The sequence below is a fragment of the Carcharodon carcharias genome, chromosome 2 (assembly GCF_017639515.1).
Source record: "Carcharodon carcharias isolate sCarCar2 chromosome 2, sCarCar2.pri, whole genome shotgun sequence".
Lineage (NCBI taxonomy): Eukaryota > Metazoa > Chordata > Chondrichthyes > Lamniformes > Lamnidae > Carcharodon > Carcharodon carcharias.
Window position 1 is genome coordinate 169,054,998 of NC_054468.1, and position 8,508 is coordinate 169,063,505.

Here is an 8,508-nt window from a genome sequence, read left to right on the forward strand (position 1 = left end):
TGCTCTGTTTGCCCGCCCTCCCCCTCCCAATGCATTATCTCACATTTTTCCAGATTGAATTCCATTTGCCACTACTCCACCCACTCAACCAAAGCAATGATATCCTGGAGTTGACAGCTATCCTCTTCACTATCAACTACACAGCCATCGCAGTGTGTTGCGCCCTTCACAATCTGGCAATGCAAATAGGCAAACCCCTGTCAGAGTATGAACTGGAGGAGGATGAGAGATCATCAGAGGATGAAGATCCAGAGGTCCAGGCACCTCATGAGGCTGCTGAGGGTCAGTATGGCTGTGATGATGCCATGGAGGAAGGAAGACATGGGAGACGTGCCTGTGATAAGTTAATTGCTGACAGGTTCCAGGAAGAGTGAGGGAATAAGGCCACATCTCTCCTAGCCCTCAATGCCATTTTCTTTCACCTCAGGGGGTGTCCACCCACTTGCAGCAAGAATGATTCCCGCATTCACACTTGCATGTGCCAGCCTCATGAATCGCCAGGCCATGATCTTTGCTTTAGTCAATGGGGCCCTGTGAGTGAGCTCACTCTGGGAACTGAGAGTCCACTTAGGAACAAGATCGATGCGAGTGAAGACTTGAATCCTTTGCCGCTTTCTAATGATGCAACCATTGCTATGACTGAGATGTGAACATGCCTAGGGATCTCCTCCTGTGCATGTCTTTTCTTCTGCCACTACCACTGATGAGACACAAATGCCGCTGGAATATCGATGCTGATGAGCTGCCCACACTCAATGGTGTTCCTTGAGGAAGAAGGGTTAGAAATGCTTACATCACACACTTCAAACAAAGATTGAAACATATCTCCCTGACATCACACAAGGGTTGCAAATATTGGTTCAACTGAGGTTGACATCACAGGAATGTGAATCTCACAGTGGGACACTATCACTGAGTGGGAGGAAGGCTAAACCTCAAAATAAAAGGATTCCAAAGTACAAATTCATAACGCCTTCAGTTGACAGGAACATTCATATGATTATCAAATGTATTAACAAAAGTGCAATTTATTTACATGTCCTGCACATCCTTGACCCAAAAGTGACATCAATTTTTCTTAACTTTCCTAAATCTACTGTTCCACCTGGGTGCAGCCCCGACATCTGCAGCAGAGGTGGAGGCAGCCTGCTGACTGCTACATCCTGATGTCTGCAATGACCTTGGAAGACGTCCTCTGGTGGCCCAAGACCGAAAGGACCCCAGTTTGATAAGGGTCACCGGTTCAGGGGCAGAAGTGCCCTCAGCAAAGGCAGAGGGGGCTGTGAGCAGCTACACACCGTTAGAGTGTCCTGAGAGGAGGCCTCTGGGGTGTCCAGCTGACACTCATCCTCCCTGTGGATGCATAGGGCCACACCCTGACTCCTGCAGGAGATGGTGCACCTGGAGGGAAGACAAGGTGTCTCATCCCCACATTGCCTACATCTTGATGGTGTCCATCAGAGTGTGTAGCCATGGAGTGCAGGGCCAAGTGCAAATCTGGCAAGAACTGCTGGACCAAGATCTCCATGGTGGTTGCCAGGCTTCCTCAAGTTGCTTGCATGTCGGAGCCAAAAATCAGACAGAACGCGGACGGACTCCTCCTTCATTCGCTGTAGTCTGCTGAGTGGCTGTCGAATCTTTACGTGATGTTGTTGTATCTCCAGCATTGATTTGGCAGCTGTTTCCAGAGGCTCATCATCCGACTTGGGCTGAGCAGCTGTCTGGTCACCAGCAGAATGTCAGAGATATGGACTTGTCCCTGCCTCTGACTGCTGTGGGGACGTGTCAGTGAGTTGTTCCCTAGAAAGTGAGCCCGAGCCTAACCTACAGCTGTGCCCCTTGTGTGTCTCTGAGCTGGTGGAGGGTGCGTGTGAGCACTGTGACGGTTCTTCCAGAGATTTCACTTCACATGATGACTGGGGGCTCGCACTGGTGCTGGACTAGCTTTTGGGCCTCAATCTGCTGGTGCCTAGAAAATAGAAAATAGAGTTTCAGTTAATGAGCATGAGCTAGATAAGACTGCACGTGACTCACTGTAAATGTCAGGATTTGAAGAAGTGATGAAGCTGTGATCCATACTAGGTTGCTGGGAGAAGCTGATCTCCCCTTCCTGACGGGATCGATCCCTGTCCTCTTCAGCCAGCTCAGCTGCAGCCTCCTCAAACTCACTGAGGGCAATAATGTCAGCCATCCCTTCCCCCGCCTGCACTCTGCCTGTTGTGCACCAGCTTGGGCTATATGAAGAAAAAAGAAAGGCATCTGATGAGAAGGGATGGACCAGGGGTTGGGTGAGGTACATGTCTCCTGGGTGTGGTTAGCCGTCCCAGAAGGGCCAGAGGATGGAGTATGAGCAACATGACAGATGGGATGGTGGTAATGTGAAAGTCTCAGTGAGAGAATGAGTGTTGATATATGTTCCCCACTAATGGTTGTATGAGACACCTGAAGAGAGTAGCTGTTTGAGTGCATGATACCACGATGAGAGTTTGATACTAGAGGCAGTTGAAAGATGGCTTACCCTGGTGGAGCAGATGAGATCATTCATCCTCTTCCTGCACTGGGTGGCACTTCAGATGCGTTTGCCAGCCATGCTGATCTGCTCTGCAATGGCCTCCCAGGCTGAAGAGGTGAGGCTGCTATGCTTCCTGCAGCCATCCCTGGGATAGAGCACAGGAATTTGCTCCTGTGCTCTTCTGATCAAGGCCTGGAGGGTCTGGTGCATGAAGCGGGTGTTGCATTCCTCTTCAGGCTCTTGGCCTTCCTCTTCTGGCTGCCAGACATCTCTGGTGGGCTGGAGAGAGTGACATTATGTGTTGGGCTGGCTTTTAAAAATGGTGTCCAGACATTCGAGCCCACCAGCTGATGACGGGCGGACGAATCAGTTCCCGACCCTCCAGGTGATTCAAATCAATACACACCTCTGCATAATTAATGACCCTCCAAGCACAGAATCGGGCATGAGTTACCACCATTATGGACAGCGGGCTGGGCACTGCCAAAACCACCTGCCACTGCACTTAGTTTCATGATGGTAAAATTCCACCCTATATTTCTATCTTCCTGTACTCTTTATTATGCACTCGTGTGCCGTTTTCATATCAGGTATTAGGAGGTGCATGGACATAACCTATGTTAATCTGTCTCCAGTATTTTCCCCTCTAGTCTATGCCTAATGTCCATATGTACCATTCTCAAATGACAGAGATTGGTAACTCACCATATAAGAAATCTTATGATGTAACCTTGTGTCCTACAACTGACATTCTTCAGTGGCAGCTTTTTCAAATTCTTCATAATCTATAACTAAGAAAGTGATCCAAATAGAAGAGCAGAACAGAAAGCTGGTCCATATACAGTCTATTTAAACTCAAAGGCATCTTCGTTCCACGGTCAAAGCCTCAGTTTAGTCTTTCTTGCTAACATGACTGACTTGAGCAAGTCATGCATAATGTGAAGTGAATGCATGAAGCTTTACTTATTTGTAAGATATCTAAAATATCATGGTAATCCCTTCTACTCCCTGCCCATTTTAGTGGATAGTCCACAAACGGAACTGGATTGAATACCTCAGCTGCACTGAAATGCCAAAAGCTATTTATTGTTTGGAACATGGCAACAATTACCTAGACACTACTTACAGAAGAACAAAAGCACAACAGCTGGAAGTGTGTCAGGACAAACAATTCAGGCACTCTTCTTCTGAAAGAGGTTTTGTTTATTTTATCCTTTATGTAGAATTGTTCTCAGTACTTTTATCATTAGTGCCGCAGGCAAGCACATTTCCTGATAGCTAGGTATTTTTTTAATTATTATGTACAACCTCTTACTACCTCAATGTGTACTGTGTTATATACTGAACAAGCTCTTTTTCTGTTTTCATGCAGTTTTCTTCCAAACAGTAAAGTGCCTGGGGTACATTTGGTCTATTGCATGCTGTTTATTGTGTCTAGACCTGGTTCAACTTAAAGTCTACCTGCAATACATACATCAATATTATTTTTTCAATTTTCTTTTTCACTAGTCTGACTGAGACGGAAGCCTTCCATCATGCTTTTCTAAATGGTATGCTACATTAGGTCATCACCAGCGAGAACACATGCTCCTGCTCTACTGTTGTTCTTTACACTTTCAAGTTAATTTTTCATTTGCAATGAGGTATGATGAAAGCCTACAGTTCCTAATGAAACATGGTGCACTTTTTATCTCTTCCCTATGCCTAGAGTCATTTCAAGAACTATTTATCTCTGGTTTATATACTGTAATATATGTTATGAGTAGGTTCACAGCACACAACATGATTTTTTTAAATACCAAAGTAAAAATGATAATGATCATTCTTCAGCCAGTGCAGCTTCCTGAGCCAGGGAATGCACCAGCTATCACAAGATTTTCTTTAGCTTGTGTGAAAGAACCACAAAAGGGGATTTCAGATGCTTGCAGTAATTAAATGTGAATTGAATTTTCACAAAGTCTAGATTAAAATAGAGAAGACACCAAATCACATCACATCAGGTCTCCCTTTTTTTCTGCTGCAAATCAAACCGTGTTGAGAGAAGTACTGAGTACATTGTGCAATAGAAACCATTCCTAATGCTATTGTACTGTCAAGCAGAAACTCCATGTACTGTATGGAGATGCAAGGTACATTGATTGTTGGGATATACTAAACAAGGAAAATATAGGGAGTAGGATGATTCTTTTTATCCAAGTTCTCTCCTGTTGCTTAGGTGTGTCATATTTGTCAGGTACCATAGGCTTTGACTTAAACTTGATGAATGTGCTTTGTGTTCTCTTTAACTACAAGGTCACTTTCCTAAATAAATCATGTCCTAGAAGACAAACTACTGTAAAGAGTGTGCCTCTACAATTTCTTGTCACCAGAACCATTTCTAGCTAAAAGCAGAATTATGCATGTTATTTGCACATCCTGTCTGGTGTTCTTTATCACTAATACACAATATATTTTGACCAAATTGAATATGAAATATTTAACAAGAAAGTGTTTTGTTTGCAGATGAATCCCTCTCTTCAATATAGCTCTTAAATATGGACTGTACAGCCTTCTTCACTAAGCAGAGTAAGAAGGTCAAGACCGTAAGCATTTGAACAACTATCACCAATGTCAAATGATGATTGCCCAGTTGAAGGTTTCTATTCCAGAGCAACAAGGTAACCAGCATCAGTTTTCTTTTCTTTGAAATACAGCACCTCATTCTCATACTTCCTAATCCAGAAACAAATTGTTAATACAACTCACCTAACTCTGCTAAAAGTGTCACAGAGCCCCAAAAGTCCAACCTCAGGCATGTCAGTTAAGTCAGACACTCAATATCTTGAGCTCTCTCAGTATCACTGAAACACACTCAATGGAGTTAGCCCTTTTTTGATTGAGATTTGATACGTTAAGCTCAATGGCATTCTTTTCATTCACCATTCACTGACACCTGACATTGGTCAGGCTGAGTTAGAAGCACATTTGTGGAAAATATAGCTGCACCACAATAGCAAATAACAGAAATCTATGGTCACCCAGAATGAAAAAACAGCAAAAACTGGGAAATAAGTTTTGAACTGGTCTTGTGTACCTTAAAATGGAATACCAATAAAAACTGGGAAATAAGGGTACTGGTCCGAACTGTTTTTTAACCTTCTGACATTCCTGCCATAAGTCAGTAAAGAATTCAAATGATCAAATGCTTCACTATTAATAAGTTTATTTTAAAGTTATATTTGGAAGTTATAATTACAATTATATTTTACCGCTTCTTATCAGTAAACTTTGGTTAGTCAGTAATGGAAAAGCCTAAGCATTGTTACATGGTAAAACTGTTAATTATTAACATAATGTAAAGTAGATTATTTTGAAAGCTCCATGCTCTTTTTAATATCATTCTATTTCTTGAAAAGAATGATCACTCAAATATCAGAGCAAAAAAAACTGCACCCTCTTTCTGAACAGTCAATTGCCTTCCTTGAATTTCAGCTTTAAACACAAGACTTTTAGTAATTCAATGTCTTTGCTCAATTCCCATAGCAAACATTAACTATTGAGTTAATTTATGCAAGTAAACTTAACACTTAAAATGGGAATGAAAGTTATTTTTAACGTTATGCAACTGCAAATACCAAGAGTATCTATTAAATTACTAGTTCTTTAAAAAAGTAAAATGCAACCTTCATTTTTTTCAATCTAGTATTTTTAGTTACAAAGTAACATTTGCATCAAAGCCACAAATTGGCACATTATATGACAGGGCGTACAAGTACAGAGATCTCAAACTCGTTATATCAGTTGAGAACTGATACATTATTGCCTAAACAAATGGTGAGTTTCCAAAAGTGAAATATACTATTAAATATTTTCAATAAATTATTTTCCTAATGTAATTCTTAATCTCCTCAAACAAATTGCTTTTGTAAATCTCATTAAAAGTGATCTCAACAGAGTTTTACTGAAACTGAAAAGGTACTGAAATCTCCTGAAGATGAATGCCTGATAAGAATTACTTTGCTGACTCCCCCCAAGTTTATATCGATTGCATTTTGTTTATTGCCATCATTTTTTAATCAGTTCATAAATCTAGCTCACCTTAGTCTCTGTGTTTTTCTTAAATGACCACTCTGTATGATAATCATTCTTTATATACTCTGGAGATTTGCTCCCACATAGATTACTGTGAAGCTTTATAATACAACTGACACAGGAGATTTAACTACTACAGATGGTTGTTATGAGAGAGAAACTGCAGAGTGAATCAATATGCTAACAGATTATTTATCCTAATTAAGCTAGGAAGAGGAACCTGGTCCTTTTCAGCAATGAAATTTTTTGGAAACTGCTGGGGAATCTAGTCATGTTGCAATGAAAAAGCACCCCTTCATTCATACAGCAAATAAATAGTGTCACATGGTGAAAGGTACAGCTGTCAAAACTGTGACTGTTGAAAATCCATTAACATTTTTATAAATGACCTTAACTTTCCAGGTTACCTTTGTCAAAATGCTTTCCTTGGAGCAGTCCACTAATGCACTTATTGCATCAAGCCAACATTTTATAGTGGGCCACAGAAATTAGTCACCAGAGACTAATGCAAAGGTGCCTTACCATTAAGTGCAAAACTCAGCTATTAACAAATGTATTGTCAATATTTGTTGACGCCTAAAGACGATATAAACAGTTGATCCAATTTATTTTTCTGACTGAGAAAATTAGTTGAGATTTATTATGTGTGTGCTTTATTTTGTCGATTTTTAATGCCAACCCATAAATGTGGTCTCCATTTTACATTGAAACAATTTAGACTAGAAGCCTTGAGATACAGTATAGAGTTCTTGACTACTCCTGTTTCTTAAGTACCACACAATTTAAACTGTATACTTTATGTCCATCATGTGGAATATTTAATTTTTAATATTTTTATTTACATTTCCTGGAAGTTTGCTTCAATCTGGAGTGCTTAGCAATAGCAAAATATTATCCTTGATGTGAAGGTAGAGATTGAAGAACCCATCATTACACTAATTGCAGAAGAATAGGCTTTTCATACTTGCGTCAATGATTTTCACTCATGGATCCAACCTTATTACAGTCCAAATAAGCAACAAAGAGCAAAAATCAATGCATAAGCACACAAACTGTGCCATTCTGAAACTAATCTATCTTTGTAATAGCCATCATAGTTTATGATAAAAAATTTATTTCAAAGACAGGTAGGTTGCTTTAGCTTTTACCTTTATGTCAGAGAAAATGTGTTGTGACAACTATGGAAAGTGCAGCTTTAAACCAGTAACAAATGACTGTTACATTATGTAGAAATGATCAGACTTTAGATTAATGGTACTGGCTCAGCAAGGACGTTTGTCCTACTCAGAGAGCAGAACTATCAAAATCATGACAAAAGCTTACTAGCTTTAAACTGACTGTTTTAATTGTGGGCCATAATAAAGGTCAGAATTAATATCCTGCCACAGTCACTAATAAACAATTTAAATTGCTGGCATAATCAAATGATGCAAACATCTATGAGCTACAAAAGTTCATTGTAGCAACTGACAATTTCTTAATTGTATTCAGTCATTCATGGAAATTTTATTAACATATAACTGATGTTTCCTGCCCTTACTCTGTCACAACACCAGGGATCTAATTTCATTATTTTCCACAAGATTTGCTTGACTACTGCCACGATTCTAATATCTTCTTAGTCCAGATGTTTATCATATTTAAATTAGAGTGCAAAGACTTTTGGGTAAACAACATCTGAAGGCATTTCTGAAACAATTTAGCACAACAGATTACTCCAGCCCAAAAAAGTGTTCTGTCAACATGAGAAGTCTTATCTGTCCTTCTTTATATTGCCTCCAAGAGTCCATCTCCTCTGTGTTGCATTTTTTTTTTAATTTAGTTTTCTACCAATGGGTTATAGACTCATAAAAGGTTTAGGTGCTGCATGAAGTTGAACTCTGTGATCTAAAATGTATCTATTAATGAATTCTCCTTGCTCTACA